A 20,102-nucleotide genomic window follows, 5' to 3' on the forward strand; every position below is an offset into this window, starting at 1 on the left:
CTGCAGTGGTTTGGAGCGTGTTCCTCCCCTCATCACCTCACTCCTACTGACCCTAAACTTGTTTGGCTACCTCTGCTCAGGGCAGATGTGTCCAACTTGTGGACTCTGCATGTGGACCTGGACAGCTAGTAATGTGGTCCTACAAGGTCATAAGCTTTTAACGTTGTTATGTGTTTGTGCTTTTGTGATGCTTCGTATGAGTTGATGGCACATATCTCTAGTGCAGACTAGGTAGGTGACAGCGGAATGCTGTGGGGGGGAGCAAACGGTGCAATGCTAACTCCAACTTTAACTCCTGCTGCATGCACTCAGATCAAAACCCATGTGTATTACACGTTACATGTGCTTGTGCTGCTTGGTAAGTAGAAAGCAGTCATTGCTGATAATGATATTTCAAACTACCTACATGTGTGTGTGCGCACCTGTGAAGGCATATATTTTGTTCTTAAGCAGACATGTATGCTTTCTTATTTAATCTTAAACTTGGGCTTGTGTTACTTTGTAAAATAATGTAGTAAGCTGATGTATTCACTGTAGAAGAAATGGAGTGTAGAGCTGCAATCAGATATTCAATTCAAAAATTTGATCCAGTCTCTTTACTGATTTTGAAGAGCCCTGCCTTACCAGAGAACATCCCTTGCTTCACAATCAAACATTCACACTTCACAATCACTTATTTATGTCATTGTTTTCTGTCAGTATGTGCGTTTGTGAACAACTGTCTTTAAGGATGAAGCAGAGGAAGGGTGAAATTAAATTAAAAATCTCTGAATTCCTTGAAAACTCCCTAATAATTGCAACCGCTTCCACCGAGCCAGATACTGATGCAATAGTTTCACAAAAAAATAAGCTCAAATATCCCACTACTTTTCTGCTTTTGTTGCCCTTTTTTTGTTGTTGTTGTTTCAATAAAAAATACAAGATGCTTTGTCATTTAGTTATATTAAATGTATTTATATTTTATATGCAGCCCATGACATTGGTTCTTCTCTCAATGCAGCCCAGGTAAGCCAAAAGCTTGGACACCCATCATTCAGGGCAAACTGCAGTGGCTAGCTATAATTTAATCACTACTTTATAATTCTTTTTAATGATCAACCTTTTATGTTGCTTGAAATATATACTGTTAATGAAACAATCAAGCAAATGGAAAAAAAACCACTTAACTGCCTTTATTACTTTCCTCTACTCCATTCCTTAAAAACTCCATATTTGATCTAAAATCTGTGTTGTTTTTCCTATGTAGAACTATATGTGAAGCATCTGATTTCTGAACGTATACATGGAAATCACATGCTGGTTTAATAGTACCTGAATAGGTCAAAACGCTTCAGTTTAGAGTTTGAATTTTAGCATAGAAGTTGTGTTGCATAATTTGCACTTTCTATGCAATTAGATGTGGAAGTGAAATTGGAACTTCAGATATTTAGAAAATTCTGTTTGAGATTGACTCCACCTATTCTGTTCTGTAAGCTTCTTTTCTGTTAATTTTTTGTATAAAAATTTGGCTATGGATATAGCTTTAGCTTCAGTTTAGCTCATCACTCCACATATCTAGCATTCTCTCTCTTTTCACCAAGGGAGCACTTCAGAAATATCATGACAATTGAAACAACAAGACAAAATACTTTGTTTTTGAGAGAAGCAAATATAGCAGCAAATACAAAGGACAGAACTTAAGATATGCTAGCTGTCTAATCCAAAATATTACTTCAAATGTTCCTAAGAAAACATTCTATGTTTACTAATGATCAATACAAAATACTACCTACAAATAAAACTAAAAACAGAATTTCCAATGGCACATGAGAACTTGATGATATGACAGGAAGAAAAGAAGTGTAAAACATGATTTACGAACCTCTATTTAAAGCTGGAATACTTCATGCTGTCTAGATGACAAGAGACCCCAAAGGAAAGAAAGAAAAATCTTCTATAAACTCACCAACTGGTGCTCTCTGTGAGGAAAAACTTATCTCTGAAAAGCTAGTCTTAGATTCATAATTTAGTTCTGTAATGCAGACTAACATGAAGAAGAAACTGTTCATTGTTATAACCTCTGTAGAAAACCATTACTTTTAATTTAGTTTTGTCCTTGTACACACTTCTTCCTCTGTACGTTTGTTAATCAGTCAAGATTGTTTTCTAGAATAAAGGCAAGAAAAAAAAACACCTTTCAGTTAATTCAGAAACCTCATATTGTCTGAAAATAGTTTTAAAAACGTTACATTTCCAGTTCAGAGTACATTTCAAATAGTTTTGAATGACATATTCCCATAGACTTATTGAGAACTTTTTTTCTGTCTTTGGGTGTACAAGGACGAGAAAAAACTTATTCTTTGCTCATGAAATTTACTCAGCATCATTAACCAGATTAAGCTTTCCAGTTCTATCCCTCATTATTGTCTTTTGGACAAGGTGTATGAGTTATACTGCTTCTGTGATCAAGAATAAATCTCTCAAATTTTTCTTCTCTTTTTAATGAGATACCTTTAATACAGAAAAAAAAAAAAAAACCCTGCTAATTCTGGATTTCAAAATATTCTACTTAAATACATTTTTATACAGGATCAGAAATACAGTTATAACTCTTGCAATAATTAGGAAGAAGTTTTACAACACACCAGAATAGTCAGAAAGCAAGGGTCACCTTCCTCATCCTGCTGGTAATGCTTTCTTGAATACTACCCAGAGTGTTTTTGGCTTTCCTTGCTGCTAGTGCACATTGCTTATGCATGGTCAGATTGTTGTACACCAGGACCTTGAGGATGTTTTTTTTTGGTAAGCTGCTTTCCAGCAGCTTTCCCCACTGTATGGGGAAAATGATTCATGGGGTATTCTTCCTCAGCTGCAGGACTTTCCATTTCCCTTTGCTGAAAGGAAAATTCTTTGCAGGACTTGACATTCTCCTTTGTTCATGAGACTTATATATGTCCATTTTTTTAAGCTCTCAAAGGGTCATTCAATGGCAGCATAGTCATCTCATCTATTAATCATTCTACCCAGTTTTATGTTGTCTGCAAACTTGCTGAAGGTGTCTGCTGTCATCCATATCAATAAGCAAGATGTTAAAAATCACAACTTCCCCAAGATTGTCTAAGAGTGGCCTCACAATGGTATGGGACAGATCACTCAGTAGTTGTGGGTGCCACCAGGTCCCATAGACTTATGTTTGTTTAAAAGTCCCCTAATGTGACCCTACTCTGCTGAAGGCAAGTCTACCTTGCACAGGACTTTTGCACAGCTCTCTGAGACTTGGGATTACTGAATGCCAGTCTCACCAGTAAACACTAAGATAAAGATGGCATTGAGTATCCTGGTCTTGTATGTGTCCTTTAGCACCAGGTCCCCAGCCCTGTTCTGGAATGAGCCCATTTTTATCCTAGTCTCCCTTGTACTGTTGTTTTTAGGCTTCTACAAGTACACCACTTCTACTGGAGGCTGTGCAGCTAGGACATTTTAATTAAGAGTGCTTTTTCCTGTGAAATTTTCACGGTCATTTATCTTCCAGGCCACTGCTTTTGATTTGCTCTGACTCCAGCCCTGGCAGGCCCTATCAGTGAGGCAGTTTCAAGGGGGAAAATTGGATTTGGATATTGGTAAGGAGAAGTACACTTCACACTACTTTAGTTCTGTTTTTTGGTTTTGACAGATAAAAAATCCTGTAAAAGAATTTCTATGTAGGCATTAGTTATGTTTACATTAGTGAGATATTTCAGAGCTGCTTAGAAATTAATCCCTTGACCACTGACACCATTTACTGAGAGTAGCCTCATTTTCCAAAGTGATTTTGGTATGTTTGAACTAGGTTCCTTTTGGAGGAAAACAAACAAAAGCTCTTTAAAATAAGAGTCCTAGCACCTAATGGGGAAATTAGGACACAAGCCACAGAGTACGCTGTGTCATGATTAAGCCCTCCAGGACACACCACAGTATTTTACCTTCAGAAAGCTCTGTATCACGTCTAGTCAAAACACTCTGCTTGGAAGATGAACTCCAATCTGAAGTAAACCCCAAGCATCTCCTGTAATGAATATGTGAGAGGCCTCAGCACAGCCTGCTTCAGTCTACTGATCTACACATTTACACTAAATTGCTTGCTAAATTCAGCCTAGCTGTTGGGGAAATTATAAATAAGTCACAGTAATAAAAAGAAGTCAGTGAGTTAGACTGGGGCTCATTAGAACAGAGATGTGTAATAAAGGCTACAGAACATGTTTTTTGTTTCCTATCTCAGCTCAGGAACTACAAATAATGAGAGAACTTTAGAAAAGTTAAGAGACATTCACCGATTTGCTAGACTTTGATTCCTGTTTCTGTTAAAAAAAAAAAAAAATCAGCAAAACAAATTGATAAAACCTACCAGCCTTATTCCACTTTCTTTTTTATTCCCAAAGTTGACATGACTGGGAATACTGTCTGAAAATCAAAACCCTTTATTTTATAGACTTTTTAATTTGAATATTTTTTCAAAGATGTATAGCAGGGAGGCTTTGTACACAATTGTTAGTGTAGTACAGATGGATTTAAGTGCTGCATCAACCTGTGGCCAAAATATGATGATGAATAAAGTTTTATGTATGTGAATTATCCACAAATCCGTACATTGATTTATATTCAGTTGAAGAAGCAGAGTGATTGAGGGGAAATGCCAGTGGAGCTATGACTCAAGAAAATCCATCCCCTGTCATTAAAATATATCTTCTCTGTTCATTTCCCCTACCACAAAATGTCTGTGAAATACTAATCTTTGGAGATAAATATCATGATTAAGTTGTTTTCCTCTAATTTGAAAATAGTGTATATATTCATAGCATGTAATTGCACACGTCTGATATTGTGCATGTATTTTAGTAACTTACTAATGTATGTACGTAACATGTATATTCAGTCATATTTTGTATTGGTAATAACAATATTATTACTATGTGTAGTCCAAATAAATGGTTTGAAGGATTATTTTCTTTTAAAAAAATAACTTAGGGTAAATGCAGGCTATGCTGTCTTAAAAACAAATAGAAATATTACAGGAAAGGGAAATAAATAAGCTCATGTTATTTTTATCTTAAATCAGAACAAAATGGTTCTCCCATCCATTGCCTCTAATATGTTATAGATGATTACAGTATTGCCTAGGAAGGATGACCCTGCAACCAGGCACAGGCATTCAAGAACATTTTGTCAATCCTTACTTATTTCTCTAGAATTAACAGCAATGCCACGTCCTTCCCTATCCTATACCTACATCCTATCTTGATGGAATTCCGTCCAAAACCTTCACTGATCTGGAAAAAATAGTAACAACCATTTTCAGAAGCAGCCACTTCAGTATTTTTGTGCAGGATAATAAGATACTTTCTCTACTTAATGCCTCCCTGAAAAAATCCATCTCCTTGAGATGTACTGTCATTGTAGAGCACATAGAAAAATGGCATACAAGAACTGGTATCAAACGGCTGTTTATTTCCCTACTGATTGCTCTTTTTTCTATTGTTTTCTTCTAATGTATTAAATTATACTTTCCTGTTTTATGTATCGATGTGTATAATTTCTGTCTCAGGTACTTTGTAAACCACGAACAGACTTCCTAGATTTTAGAAAATATTTTGGGAATGCATCACTGTAATTTTATACTCTTTACGTTGCTCCTACCCATGCTATTGATTTAAGTTACATGGATTTTTGTTCACATCTATCTGCTCCTAAGTTTACTAAAGCTTACTTTTCCTTTATTTTCTGGGTTTTATTTTATTGAGGGTTTTTTTTGGTGGTGGTTTGTGTTGTTGAATTAACTTATTACACATATTAATACTTACACCAGCTACAGTGGGTGGCTAGTTAACACCTTATTTCCAAGTGGAAAGGAATTATTTATGGTTTCAGTACAGAGCAGCAGGCAGTCCTTGCGTTACAGGATAGGGTAACTATCCTATACAAGACAAGTGTACCTTTGATCCTGTCTTCTATTCAACATACTTGTAATGATGAGGTAGGAGACACAAGCAGCATAAAATTGCTTTTTGCCTTGCAGTCACTACAGACAGCTGAATAGAAAAACTGATTACAAAATAGATTACAAGTATGTAACTTTAATCTCTTTTGCCTCTCCATATACAATACTCATACATCAGGCTTCATGCTTTCCCTCTCCTGTGGATTGCCCTTTTTTACTCTTCTTGCTGTGCTTGTTCTGGCTCACTTTTGTTTCAAGTGCACTTCTGCAGGCAAATAAATATGGAGAAATGTCATTTTATGAAAAAATAGTTTGATAGTTTGGTGTAATAATTTGTTGTGTGTTTCAGTTCTAATAGGTCTCTGTTCCTAAAAGCAGAGCTGCTACTCTTCACATTCTTCACTGACTTCAAGTTAGCTCTAGTTATACAATAAGGATCTGGCTGTAGCTTAAAAGCTGTCTATAGCTCTCCCACTAGTTCATCCTTTGCCTTAATTTCCTGCCCTAAAATGTTGCTAAAAAGTGTTTCTTCCCTGTTATTGAACTGCTGTACTCTATTGCACAAGTGGCTGTGTTTCAGTGATGGGCAAAGTAACTCATAGATTTGTTTGTGAGTGAGTCTACATTTATTTACCCATGGATACACGTACAAGTGCAGAAAGTATATAAAAAATGTCTTCCTCTCTTTGGACAAAGATGCAGAAAGATTTTCATGGGTTTGTTTCTGTTAAATTTTGCGACAGTTTGAACAAAGCATACTTGCAAGGAAGTGAAAATTGCATTTGCAATTTTTTTGCTTATAGTGGCACTAAATATACATTCAATATCACTCCTCCCAAACCGGTTCAGCTTTCCCAGGGAGTGTTGAGAGATGAGAATAATGTGCAGAGCAGTACAGAAATGCCGTGGGAGTGGATAAATCTGCATGACCCTGGACATGTTCCAACTACCACTCTGAAATATGCTCCAGCAGCTGCTGGCAAAGATATCATTTACTCCCTGAAAGTCACCTATCACAATCCTGATTCCACAGCACCATTTCATGCAGCCAGCTGCTGGAGCAACTTATGCATAGGACATTCAGGCAGGATATAACAAGTTCTGCCTGTTTGCACGGGGCAGCAAAAACACATAAGTTGCTCCAGCAGCTGGCTGCCTATGGTGCTGTGGAATCAGGAGCAGGAAGCAGACAACAATGGAGATGCAGGAGGCTAACTCTTAAAGAGCCTCCAATGAAGCAACAGTAAAATTCATTTCTAATCATTCTCATAGAGGCATTGTTCATTAATTCAGATTAAACCTTGCAACGTAAGGCCAGTCCCCTGCTCTGCTGCTAGTTTGTCTCACCTGAATTTGCTGTCAGCAGAGTGCTCTCTCAGGCTTTCTCTTCCTAATGTTACCTGTCAATTGCCCCTTCCTCAGCTTCTAATCAAGTGGGGTTAAGAGCTTCCAAAAGAGCATAAAGCCACTTTGTTACAGGTTATTGGCATGGCAATCCAGCAGCATGATTGATTTTGTGACATTCTAGAAAACAGCTAACAACCACGTGGTGACAAAAAAGCTAGGGGGTGAGGCTTGTCCTATATACAGCACTTGTGTTTCTTTTTTTCTCCCTCTTTCAGTTACTTAAAATATTTCAGTAATTTTTGACTTTTTATGTAGAAGATGAACAGAAATGCAATTCATCCTAAGTGAAGTTAGAATGTGAAAATGCCCTGCAATATGTCTACGTATAACAAATTAAAGAGATAAACACATATTTTTCTATATATTTTCTTTTATGTGGGTGTTGTTATTGTTTTTTTAAACCTATATATATGCAATATTTATATATATAAACATTATATATAATTATATATGTAATATTTATATATATATGTATAAACAGCAGTAACAATAACCAACCACCCTCTGTATTGCCAGTAAATAAGGAAAGGAAGATAGACAGGGTTGCCATGCTACTAACTGGAAGAAACTTGAGACTGCTGAAAGGAGGAGGGAGGTGACCTTGCAGAACAGATATTGCTTGTGGTGAGTGGAGTTACACACGGATAAAGTTCTGCTGTAACACTGTTTATCTTTCTCTCAAGACTTCTTTCTTGAAAAGTAATGTTTAGGTACTTTAATCATTTCATTTTTTATGATAATCCATAAAAATATGGCGAAACTAACACATGCTGCCTTAAAAGGGTAAACAAAAATATGGAAAAGGTGGATATTTTATAGATTTCTGTGTCAGTTTTGTTAGTTTACTCTAAGAATGAATTTAATGAGTTTTCTGAATATGTGAAGATATATAGGATTTGAACTTATGTAATATGAAAGAAATTATCATAAATATTACAAAAATAATCACATTTTATGCTTTGAAGTATGAAGTGCTACACTCAGCTGGCAATATTCTTTTATTTCTTACTTTTTAGCAAAAAAATTAGGCAAGGGTTTTTAAAAGGCATTCTCATCTCTCACTAGAGAAGATCACTGCCCAACAGGGCTAAAATATTACTGAAAGAAAGGAATGGCAGTGCTTGAGGAATACCTTGGTTGTAACTTGGAAGAAGTTCTTATCCCATACTGAGTGGAACAAATATGAAGAGTGATAGGCTTACACTTTTGGAAGTAGAAAACATACAGAAATTCTGTTCTCTGCTTTTGTCACAATGCTTAAGAAAAAAGAGGAAATCCAAGTTCTACAGAAATATAGTGCGTGTCCAGGCAGTGTGGGATTGTAAAAGATGTCCCAAATTACTTGCACTTAAATTATGTGTCAACAGAGATCCTGCAACAGCTGCACACCATTTCTCAGTGAAATTTATTTAAGGTAGCATTTTATGTTTAAGGACTATTAAGTAAGTAGATTGAACAAGTTTTGTCTCAAACTAGTACAGTGTTCCATTGGAAGATCTTTTCAGCTGTTATGAGTAAACCTGGGTAACCTATTTAGCAGATTAATAGCTTTAAACTGATTTAAAACATCCTTTCTACCAGCAGGAAATATATATTTTATATTGTTCCTTTATGCTTCTTCATACTTTACAGAGCAAGATTTTACTAAAAACGCAGGAAGTGAATAATCAGAGATTAAAGATTTTCTTTTTATTGAGGCCTGATTCATATAATTTTTTTTGACAGGTATACTGTATTTTCTACCTTTCATTAATATGAGGTGGTCCACAAAACCTTAACTCATGGTGGTCCAAGAGGTTCATGTTACTAAAAGTATTTTTTAATCCCCTCCCTTTTCTTAGTCAAACACTAGCACTGTACCATGTCATAAAATGGACTGTATTTCATAATTTGTTTTCACGCTGTACATAGTAGTTCTCTCAAAAAGTAAAATTTGTTTTCAAATGTTGCTCCATAAATTTACTTAAAAACATTTAAATGACTTTCAGCTGGACTTATAACTGAGATTTGCGCTGAAAATCCAAGTATCAGGAATATTTCAAGTAGAGAAGATGCTTATAGGAATCACAGATGAAAACTTTGTCAGTAGTACACTTAAAGATATTACGGACTCTCAGTTTCTTGTTTGTCAGAATATAATTAACAATGCCCTAGATTAGATTTTTATTCCCCGTATCTTTTGACAAATTGCCACAGATAATTGTTTTAACATGTGTTAGCGCCAAAGTTTATACTTAAAGTTTGTTCAGGGATAGATGGGTGAAGAAATTGGTGACTTTCATGTAAGAATGTTATTATTTTTGTCATTGTGCTATTAGGAAATATTTTTCTTCTTTCCCATTTTAAGGCAATCATTTTATATACAGATTCATAATTCATCTCGAGCACTTAGATTTCTTTAGTAGTTTCTGTCTGTAGTGCATGTTACTTCTGGTTTTAATTAATAGAGATTAAACTGAATTATGCTTTAAACTATAAGTTTCTAGCCAAATATCAGAACAAAATGTGGGGCAGGGAGGTAGATATGTAGCATTCAGAATTTTAATTCCTGGATATTCTGCAATATTCAAGAGGTACCAAAGGATGCTTACAGAATTTCACTCTGGTCACCTTCCACACGAACATGCTTTGTATAGGGATTTGTCTTCAGTGGGCACCATATTTTTTTTCCCCTGTTGAAAAAACGCATGCTGTGGGCTTTCCTGACAAAGTGCCTGTCAGTCATAAGCCAACTAGTGTTCCTTAAGCATGTTTGAAGTATGTTAAATTACTTTTTTTTGAAAATTATGCTTCATAAAGGGAAGGTAAATAAAATCTGTATCTTTAGACGGAACGGGTTGAACATTGAATGAAGGAAGGCAAGAAACCCAGAAGATAGATTTTTTTTTTTTTTTTTTTGCAGTCATGTTTTTTTTTTTTTTTTTTGCAGTCATGTCTTTTGTTTTTGTTGGGCTGAGCCAAAATTTGATAGGATTTTGTCTTATGTCTATTCCACAGGGAAAAGAAGGCCTCCTAGTCTATACCTGCTTCCATGAGTGGACTACATATTGTTCAGTGAATGTTTGTGCTTGACCTAGGTTTATAAAAAAGATTTGCTTACATGAAGTGGCTCTGTGCAGTCTATTCCACATCAGAGTAGAAGAGGAAGCCGCAGTTCTCTTTGCACAACGGCAGCAAATGGTGGCCTCTTTGCCATGCGCTGCCTCATTCTCTCTTTTATTCTGTTTCAGTTACTGTTTTACAGTTTTTCTCAGTTATTTGGTTCACTTCAGCATTTGCCCTTGTTTCACAGCTCAGAGGCTTAGATAGTCGTACAGGATATCCTCAGATAAGTGCCCTTTTGAGCTATGTTGTGATAAAATAGATGAACGTGGATGGATAAGAAGATATGTGGAATCCAGCTTCCATGATGCAATTCTATAAATACTTACAAGAAAAAAAATTGGTAATATAGCATCATGCCTGACATTGGAGAAAATATTCCAGTCAGAAAACGTCTTCCTAGGTATCTTTTTTTTCCAAATAATGAACAACAAATTACAGTAAGCAATGTATTGAAAAAGTTCATTGTTTTGATATTCTATGATTCCAGATGATGGTAGTGAAGACATTTCCATTAGGGGAACCAACACACACATATGTATCTAACATGTTTTGTTATGCCCACTTCAGTTACAAGGGCTTGATGTCCCATTTAACTGCAGCTAAGAGCGTGTTATAAAGTAAAGCCTTGAGCCTTGATTGGGACTTTGTATCCCATCCTGTAGGTTGGGGTTGGTTACTTGTGTTAAATTACTGCTCAAGAAGGCAGAGAAGAAACGATGCCAGACAGCTTCTTGGCTTGAAACTGGACCTGAAAAGAGAACAGTTAAAATAGAGAGGTTTCCTCTATTCCATGGAGTGCCTGAAAGCAATGTTTGACAGCATAGAATAAGGGAGCAAGGCTGGGCTGGCAGAACAATTTGAGTTGTTGTTTTTTAAGGGGAAGCTGCAGCAGTCATTATTCACTTAGGAACAAACTATCTCAAATACACCAGAAAACACTGCAGTTTTTCTTCACTTTTTTGAAAAGCCCAAACACAAACATAGAAAAGTGAATAGATTTTGCACTCTCTACTTAAAACATTGAAAGCTTTTCAGTGTTTTTATTTAAGAGATTTTATTCATAGCTATTGAATAGCTACCAGCTCATCATTAGTTTCTTTCTACTCTTTTACAGAATAATTCTTCATAGTTACACTGTACAAGGAGAACCTGTCCCACTGGCTTTAGGGGCAGGATAAAATAATGTGAACAGCAGGAGCACTGACAGTTCAATTAGCAACACTGGCAGCTTCTTTGGAATGGGAATGTTGCTAGAGAAAGGAGCTTGCTGGCCTCAAAATGCCTCTTGTGAGGACGAAGTGTGGGGTATGTAGGGTCCTTGGTAGTGTTCTGTAGAATAGCATAATGGACAACAGAATGGGTAACCAAGCTGAGATGCTGAACGCGGAATACAAACCTCTTCCATGCTATGGGTCTGCGCTGAAAGATTTCTCTCAACAGTAACAGCAAATTTGCTAAGCAATATATATACCCTGTTTGCTGCTATGTCAGTACATTCATTATAGAAAGTCTGTCTTTTCTTTTTTACATTCATTTTTCTTTTAAAACTGTGGTCCTGGCAGTGTACTCTTCTTTTTAGTTCTTTTTCTTATTTGCTTTTATTTCCTTAATTTTTTATTTTCTTTTTCTTTTCCTTTTCAATTTCTTTTATCTTTTTATTCATTCCTTTTGAAGAGTAGTCAGGTTCTCGCACCTCTGATGTCATTATACTCCTTACTGAATGTATAAACAGTGTTCCTGGAGCAACTGGTCAGTAATAGATCTCCATCAGAGATTTTACTCTAAGAGTAAATAAATTTCCAGAATGTCTTTTCATGAGAAAATATGGTTACGAACACTGGTCTCATGAAATAAAATTTATGTGCATGAATCTGCATAAATACTTCCAGACTGTACCTCCTCTATAATTAATACGCTGACATTTTAAGAGGAAGGAGGGTTATCTTTGTATAAAGTCATAGTCAGTAAAAACGATTTTAAGTTCTGCTCCTAGATTCTACTCTAAATTTGGTCTATAACGTAGGCTAGGTTGATTTTGTGCCTCTGGTTTTTAAGCAGTGAGATGTTAAATAGTTTTAAATCTCTTTGTTGTTGGAAAGTTAAGTTCACTGCATGTTTTATGTGTTCATAAATTATATTGATCATTATTAAATAAGAGTTTTAAAATATTATATCCCATTACCTTACTGGGATGAAACATATGAAAACTGAGTTCCCCTAGGTAATCTAAAAAATATCTGAATTCTATGTTCAGTTCTGCAGCAACATTCTGAAATATGGCCTACACCAGCAGCATGATTTCAAAGAGGAGTGCTCTGTGCAGCGATTCTGCAGGTTGTAGTATTTGCTTCCATAGGAAGGGGACATATAGTTAGGGGACATGAATGCAAAACGATGTTGCTTTGGAGAAGAAAGGAGTTTCAATTGCTCACTTTTTACAAATACAGATTAGGTTTCCTTGATCTAATTGTTTGTTTTCACATTTTTGCATAGGTTTAGTTCTGACAAATCAGTCACAATCTATATCTAGTTTTTAGAATGTTATTTAAGACAACACATTAACTTAACGAAAGCATATTTGAGAGACTACAGGGTGAGCTTTTCTATTAAAGCTTTTCTGAATTGGATATGAGCTAGACACAAATGGATAGTTTAGAGAGAGTTTACTGTGTAAACTCATACTTTACAAGTGCATTTCTGAAAACTACTTTCAGACAAGATTGGCTCTATCTCATTGCAAGCTGGAACACAGAATACAGCAGAAAATATAAAATTATATTATGATTGATTCCATACATTATGGCATTTAAGTTATGGAACTTTACAGTTCAAAATTGCTGGAATTAATAAAGTAGGCCATAAAGTATTCCATGAAAATACCCCCATTTACAGAAGTTACCACAAAGAAACTTGGACTATTTTCATTTCATTGCACTTACATTGCACTTCTGGAGTAGGGATGGTCCTTATATTGGGAACAATATTTTATTTCTGATATGAATTTTCAGGCAATTATGAAGTTAAAGTCAAAAAAAAAAATGAGGAAGTCAGAATTGTTCCATCAGCCCACAGGAGATTTTTTTATTCCTTCTGATTACAGGACTGTTGCTTATGGAGTTTTTGAGATGATCAATACTTGGAGTACTCCACTGTTTTATCATCTATGCTGAGACTCATGAATAATTAACACTTTTTACCAGCTCCTGAACAAAATCAATAGTTAAGGTAACCAGATCATATGGTTTGACAGATCACGTAATTATACAGGCAGAAAATGGGAGCTACTTGTGTTGTAAGACCTAATTCGTGGTTAACTAAGACTTTCAACTAGTAAAATACTTGTAGTGATTTCATAGAAAGGATTCAGTTTACATACTTGCCCTGGGACAAATTGAGTTGAGATGTTCACAGTAACCATTTCTGACTTAATTCACTGTGACAAGGCACAGTTATCCCAAACAGATCTAACGGTAATAGAAAGCATCTTTAAAAATTTCCCTTTTATATTTTACAGAATACAGATAGAGAACATTCTGTCCTTAAAAGACTGTAACTAGGAGAAAGACAAAAGATTTCTTTGGCTAAAGAAAGGAGCTTCGAAGCAGGAATTTTGGATTTAAATGCTGTTTATATAATCAGCACTTTATTTCTTCCTCTAGATAATTATGATATCAGGGCTTCTGGTATCACAATTCAGTTAAAAAGCTAGAATTTCACTCACTGTAGGGCTTTCACCTGTTAGCTATTACAGCTATTATATATATTGTTAAATTAAAAGTTGTGTTTAGGTATCTTTGTCTCAAAAGAGATCAAACAATTTGCTATGTAAATAATCAGAACAGTTTGTATGTATCACCTACAAAGACTTATTTCAAAAGTAAGCTTGTGTATGGGATAACCTGCCTCGTGTTGACCTCCGTGCCTTGTCTATCCAATTACCTCATCTTCTGGGTGATTAATAAGCTGCCACCTAGGCTCGTGTGATCCCTCATGCTCCTGAAGACATGTTTCAGCAAGCTTGATCAGGAATATTAGAGTCCTTTTTAAGATGAAGTGCAGAAGTTTCCACTGTGTTGAGGAATTAGTCCCTGTAGATGTTCAAGAACTGTTTAGATGTTGTACTAAGGGATATGGTTTAGTGGGGAAATACTGGTGGTAGGTGGATGGTCGGACTAGATAACCTTGGAGGTCTTTTCCAAACTTAGTAATTCTATGACTCTGTGTACATACGAAACAGAGCTGGCTACTTACATCTTATTATACGTGCATATATCTGTAGCTGATTTCTTGCAGTGATCATGTCACTAAGACAAAGACTAAAAAAGAAGTCAAAGTTGACTGAAATACTTTTCTGAAACTTGAATATAACACAAATGTAGAAAACTGAGCTTTGGCCATTTTTTTGCAACAGCTGTCTGTAGTAGCTTGATGGGGTTTTTTTCATCTTACTTGTTTGCTGTCTTCCTTTTTTTTTTTTATTAAGTCTTTAAGGACCAGGTAAAATAATGTAGCGACAACGCTGTCTTTTTACTGAACTACGCATTTGAATGTGATCAAAAGCAAAGATTTTGCAGAGATAGTAAAATATACATATATTAAAAAAAAAAAAAAACAAAAACAGAAGAAAAGAGCACTTTCTATCTCAAGTATTAGTGAGAGAAAAACAAATGCAAAAAAAAAAAGAAGAAATAGATTGGCAAAGCTGGGGTCTTAAAACACCAGTGAGACCTGTGAATTCGCTTAGAAACATAAACGCAATCACCAAGTCATTGGTTTCCTAATTTTAAATGGTATTTTAAGTTGGAGACAGGAGGGAATTACAGTAACTAGCTCATTCTCTTCAAACACATGAACAGAAGATATTATGGCCAGGTGTAGAGAGAGTGCAGATCTTAGCAGTCTGTGGTCAGTTATGATGTCACTAATACCTTTTGAAATACATTGCCTAGCTTCCACTTAGTAATTTTGTTGTGTTGGGCAGTGAGAAGCCACTTTCATTAACAAAAAGGATCACTTTCATCATTCAATGATGTTGTAATTTATTTTCAATGTAAACATCCTTGTCAAATTGAATTTGTCTCAGAAAAAAAACCAAGATTCTTAGTCAGGGCAGCATGAGAAAATGTTTCTACAGACTTGGAATCTACTCTAAACACTGCAATAGTCTTGCTAACTGCCAATAGGGAAATCACCTTGCAGTCACTCTCCTCATGTATAAAACACTTTCAGAGCTGCTGATGAGAAGTTCTGTATGATACAAATAGGGCTATATAAGCACACGCTGTTTTCCAATCAGGGTGAAAAAAAATTAAGATTTGAATGTATTTTCTAAGCCTGTTTTTGCCTTAACAGACTATTCTAATACTGTCAGAATAATAGAATTGGCAAAGACAAGACTATTCAAGAAAAACAATTGACCATGATGTCATGTTACATGAATAAATAAACTCTTGCATTAATTTAACAGTAATATAACTGGAAAGTTGTATTGGTCATTCAATGCTTTGTTTACTTTGTAGCTTTTTCGTTTTGAAAATATGCAAGAAATTTTAATCAGCAAAAATTGAGTAAATTACAAAGGTAAATAATAAGGTTGTTTAGAAAAAACCTTCAGAAATTGATTTCCTGTTTCTTTTTTCAATAAATTATGGAATATATTACTGTGGAATTTGCTAATCTCTTCTGTGGGAAACAGTATGGTCAAAGGGCGAAGTGATAATCCTCTGAATAGTGGAGAAAAATGAAAGACAAAACGCATTAGATAATTTTTCTGATATACTGACCACTGTATCTAATATATGTGTGAAAATATATTCCAGATGTGAAAACCTTATAAATTTTGATATATAGCTCCACAATTGTAACTCTGATGAGGACACCATAAATCCATGTAAGTTAATGGTGTAGTATTTGAGTTTCAGAGAACCATAGAATATCCTGGGTTAGAAGAGATCCACAAGGATCATTGAGTACAAATCCTGGCTCCACACAGGACAACCCATATATCTGAGAGCCCTGTCCAAAGATTTCTTGAACTCTGGAAGGCAGAATTCAGGAAGACACTGAAAATAACAAACAATTCACTTCTCCCTAATGGTACTTCAGTACCATTGTCAAAGATTTACACCAAGAAGCCAGCACAGCTGCTGCCATATTTTATACTACTGTATATCTGTGTGGAAAATGTGGCAAAGAAGGACAAGGCTATATACTAGAAAACACTCTCACTGAACTTCTGCAAGAATTGCACTTAACTGTGATGCACTTTAGATGCACTTTATTTTTGTCCCTCTACTATTGCTACCCAGTTCCCCTCTCCATTCCATGTATTTTCACTAATTACTGAAAATCCATCTTCTTTTCAGGATACTTCACAGCATTAATGATGGTCTTCTAGTGCTACTCACAATGTACCCCTTCAAGTTGTACTGTAGAAGCAGAGGGTTTCAGGCAAAGATTTTCAAAACTAGACCTCAATTTACATCCAAAACTATTATTGATCTTGCAATAATTGCTAAAATGGTTATTGAAATGTCTTGGTTATATTAAGCCATGGCATTTCTGGACGGATTTTACTCAATTCCAGCTCTTATTTGCAATCATCCAGTAGTCACTATTCTCCTCAGTCCCTTCTTCTCCTTACACATCCTATTCCTGGCAGGATTAGCACAGTTAAAAACCACAAAACTACAGATTTATTTAAACTCCTTTTTCCAAAATGAGATGGGGTAATACAAACAGTTTAATGAGGAACTTCATTATATGTTCTACAGAAAGAATTCTCACTGATCTTGCCAGAAAAAAAAAAAAAAACCTTCCCTCATTACTGGTGTCTTTCTGACTCAGCCAGGCTTTCATGTAAAAATAACACTAAGCTCACAAACTTGTGATGGAATGGCAGTTCTATTTGGCACAGCTTTATTACTTCTTGCTGGTTATTTTTAGAAACCACAAATCAGCTTTTAACATGAGTGGCAGAGTAGCAAAAAATAGAAAAAAATTTGTTCATAGCTGAAATTTCTCTGAAGACATAAAATATCAGCACTGGGGAACAAAGGCTTAAAAGGCAAATATTAAACAAGGAGTATGTGTATACACCTGTATACAGGTGTATTACCAACATATTTTAGTTTTTAACATGCTCATCACAGATTTCTTGATTTTAAAGTCCACAAAAAATCTGGCATTTGATGCATATCAGAACAGTGCCAGATCTGTTTGCCACTGTGCGGTTCTGAGAATATGTTTCAATCACTCTGGGGCTTTCCTCAGTTTCTCAGGAATTTATTTGTGAGGAAGGGCAGGTTGGATTTTTGTAAAGCTGGTGTGAAACAAACACAAATAAATATTTATTTTTCTGAAAAATTCAAATCTTGTTTCATCCAAACATACACAGTAAGTTTGCTTTTTCCTGTAAGACGCAACAAAATTCAAAAGACAGCAATACTCAAATCCTTAACATGGTTCATTGACAAATCCTTCTCTTACATTTCATTCTGAAGATCTTTTCAGGATGCTAGCAAGCCAACTTCATTTCTTAGAGCTAGCAGGCTTAGATTTTCACCAATTTTTAGTAGTTACTGTTAGGTCCCGAAACTCACATTTTTCTCTTAAATGTGAACTGTCTGATCAGAAGGCTTTCTGAGCATTTGCAGTCTTCGTGACTTAGGTGGTATCTCTGGATTCATAGCTTTCCTGAAGAATTAGGTTACTATTGTTTTGGTGCTTAATGGTAGATTTGAGGACCTGAATAAAGACAAGGCTGTTGTCTTAATCACATAAAGTAATGTATATACTGTAGTAATCATCATGCTGTTATACTAACACCAAGGCAGGAAAAAAAATTAAAGATATAGATTGAGAAAATGACTTCCTGAGCACTAAAATAATAACTCCTATACCACAATCATTCTAGTTAGTCTGCAGGCATTTAAATAGAATGCTGCAAGTTAAGATCTTGAGTCAAACACTATCATGTCAAAAGACAAATCTCAGTAATTTTTCATTGCTATTTTCTATTGTTGATATATTCTATTGTTGATATTTTCTATTGTTGATATAAATCTGGATTATATTTGGGATGATATCTAGGCTAGCTGATGGAACATGAAAATCTGCGGAAAGAGTAAATACTAGCCTCTCACTCTTCTCCATTTGATTCCCAAGATTCTATCTTCTACATAATAGAAAATTAAATTAAAAAATATTCCTACTCTGATGATGTTGTAATAGCAGTGTTTTACTCTAATAGTTACTTGTTAAAGAACACTCCCAGCCCTATACACAAACGATCTCCTTCCTCACGCTGTTTCTATCCCTGAATTCCTTATTTTCAGTGTAACGCAATCCAGCTCTTAGCTATTTGAAATATTTTCTGTCAATCTCACCGTCAGCTATTTAGACAAGACTGCTTATCAACTTTTCTTTCCTGATACAAACGCTTATCTTAATGGTAGCGAGTTTCCTCATATACCATACCCCCACAGGTTGTGTTTACTTTTCTTGGTTCACAGGCATTTCAAAATGGAGCTGAGCATTGAATGTAAAAGTGATGGATGTTTTTAGTGTGTCACAGGAAGAAGAGGTAGAAGGAAGACATAGCAGGGGATAAAGGAGACCTGGGGAGTGAGGAGGTATGGTAAAGACAAGTAGAAGATTAATAGAATATGGGCCAGTCTACTACAGACTCTCTCAGCTGTTGCTGACAGTGAATAAAAGCCACCAGCTTGTCATGCATCTTGTGGATGCAAAATCTCTGGGCTCCCTGAAAGTTCTGCTGTATCCATGTTAGAAATGGTTGCTGCTGGAATCTAGAAAGTGCTCAGCCAGGCAAGAAAGGGAAGAGACACAAGGAAGCACAGAAAAATGACAGGAAAGTGATGTATTTTATGGATAAAAGGCATGGAGAGATGAAAAGATATTTCCAAGTTTTTACAGGTTGTGCCAGTCAGATAACCACGTCAAACCAGACTTCCTTAGCTCTGCTCCTGTGCCCTGAACAGAAAATATTTCTCACCTCTCATAGCTTTTCCCCTCAATCCTTTTTCTTCCAATAAATGCTTTTGTTACTAGGAAACATGCAATAAACAGAAATTTTACGTTCAGCCTTCAACCATTATCAGATACGGGCAAATTCTAATAAAAGCCTTGGTAAGTCCTTGACGTATTCCACTCCTTTGATTTCTAGGAAGGTTTTTTTCACCTGCCATCAAACATCAATGTAGATGTCAATCTATATCAGGTACGTAAACTATATCAAGTACAAAATATTCATTTTCCTGAAACATTTCTCTGTGATTACTATTGTTTCTTTTGCAGAAAGAATCTGTGATGATGATGCTCTCTGTGACATACAGTAGTATGTCACTTAACTTCAATGCACATTGACTTTATCAGTTGTGAAATTAATAGTGATGTTTATGTGGTAGCTTGAGGTTCTGGGGTAGCATCAACTCTCCCTTTGATACCAGTGGTGGAAAAAACCTTGTCTTAGAGGATAAAAGAAATTGTTCTCAGACTTGGTGTTAACATTAACACCACCTTCCTCCAGTGGAACAACGTGTGTTGCTGTATAGTCGCTTCATAAAGATACAGCAGCCTGTTAAACCACATCAAATGTCAGTGTTGGCATTTGACT

General features: G+C 35.6%; 1 long non-coding RNA gene across 1 annotated transcript; it reads left to right on the forward strand.

Annotated features, from left to right (window-relative positions):
* LOC110398799 lies at positions 3,516-10,455 on the forward strand. The gene is made up of 3 exons (XR_002438624.1): positions 3,516-3,599; positions 7,877-7,984; positions 10,358-10,455. It is a non-coding gene; the product is annotated as an uncharacterized LOC110398799 (long non-coding RNA).

This window comes from Numida meleagris, chromosome 1 (assembly GCF_002078875.1).
Source record: "Numida meleagris isolate 19003 breed g44 Domestic line chromosome 1, NumMel1.0, whole genome shotgun sequence".
Classification (NCBI taxonomy): Eukaryota; Metazoa; Chordata; class Aves; order Galliformes; family Numididae; genus Numida; species Numida meleagris.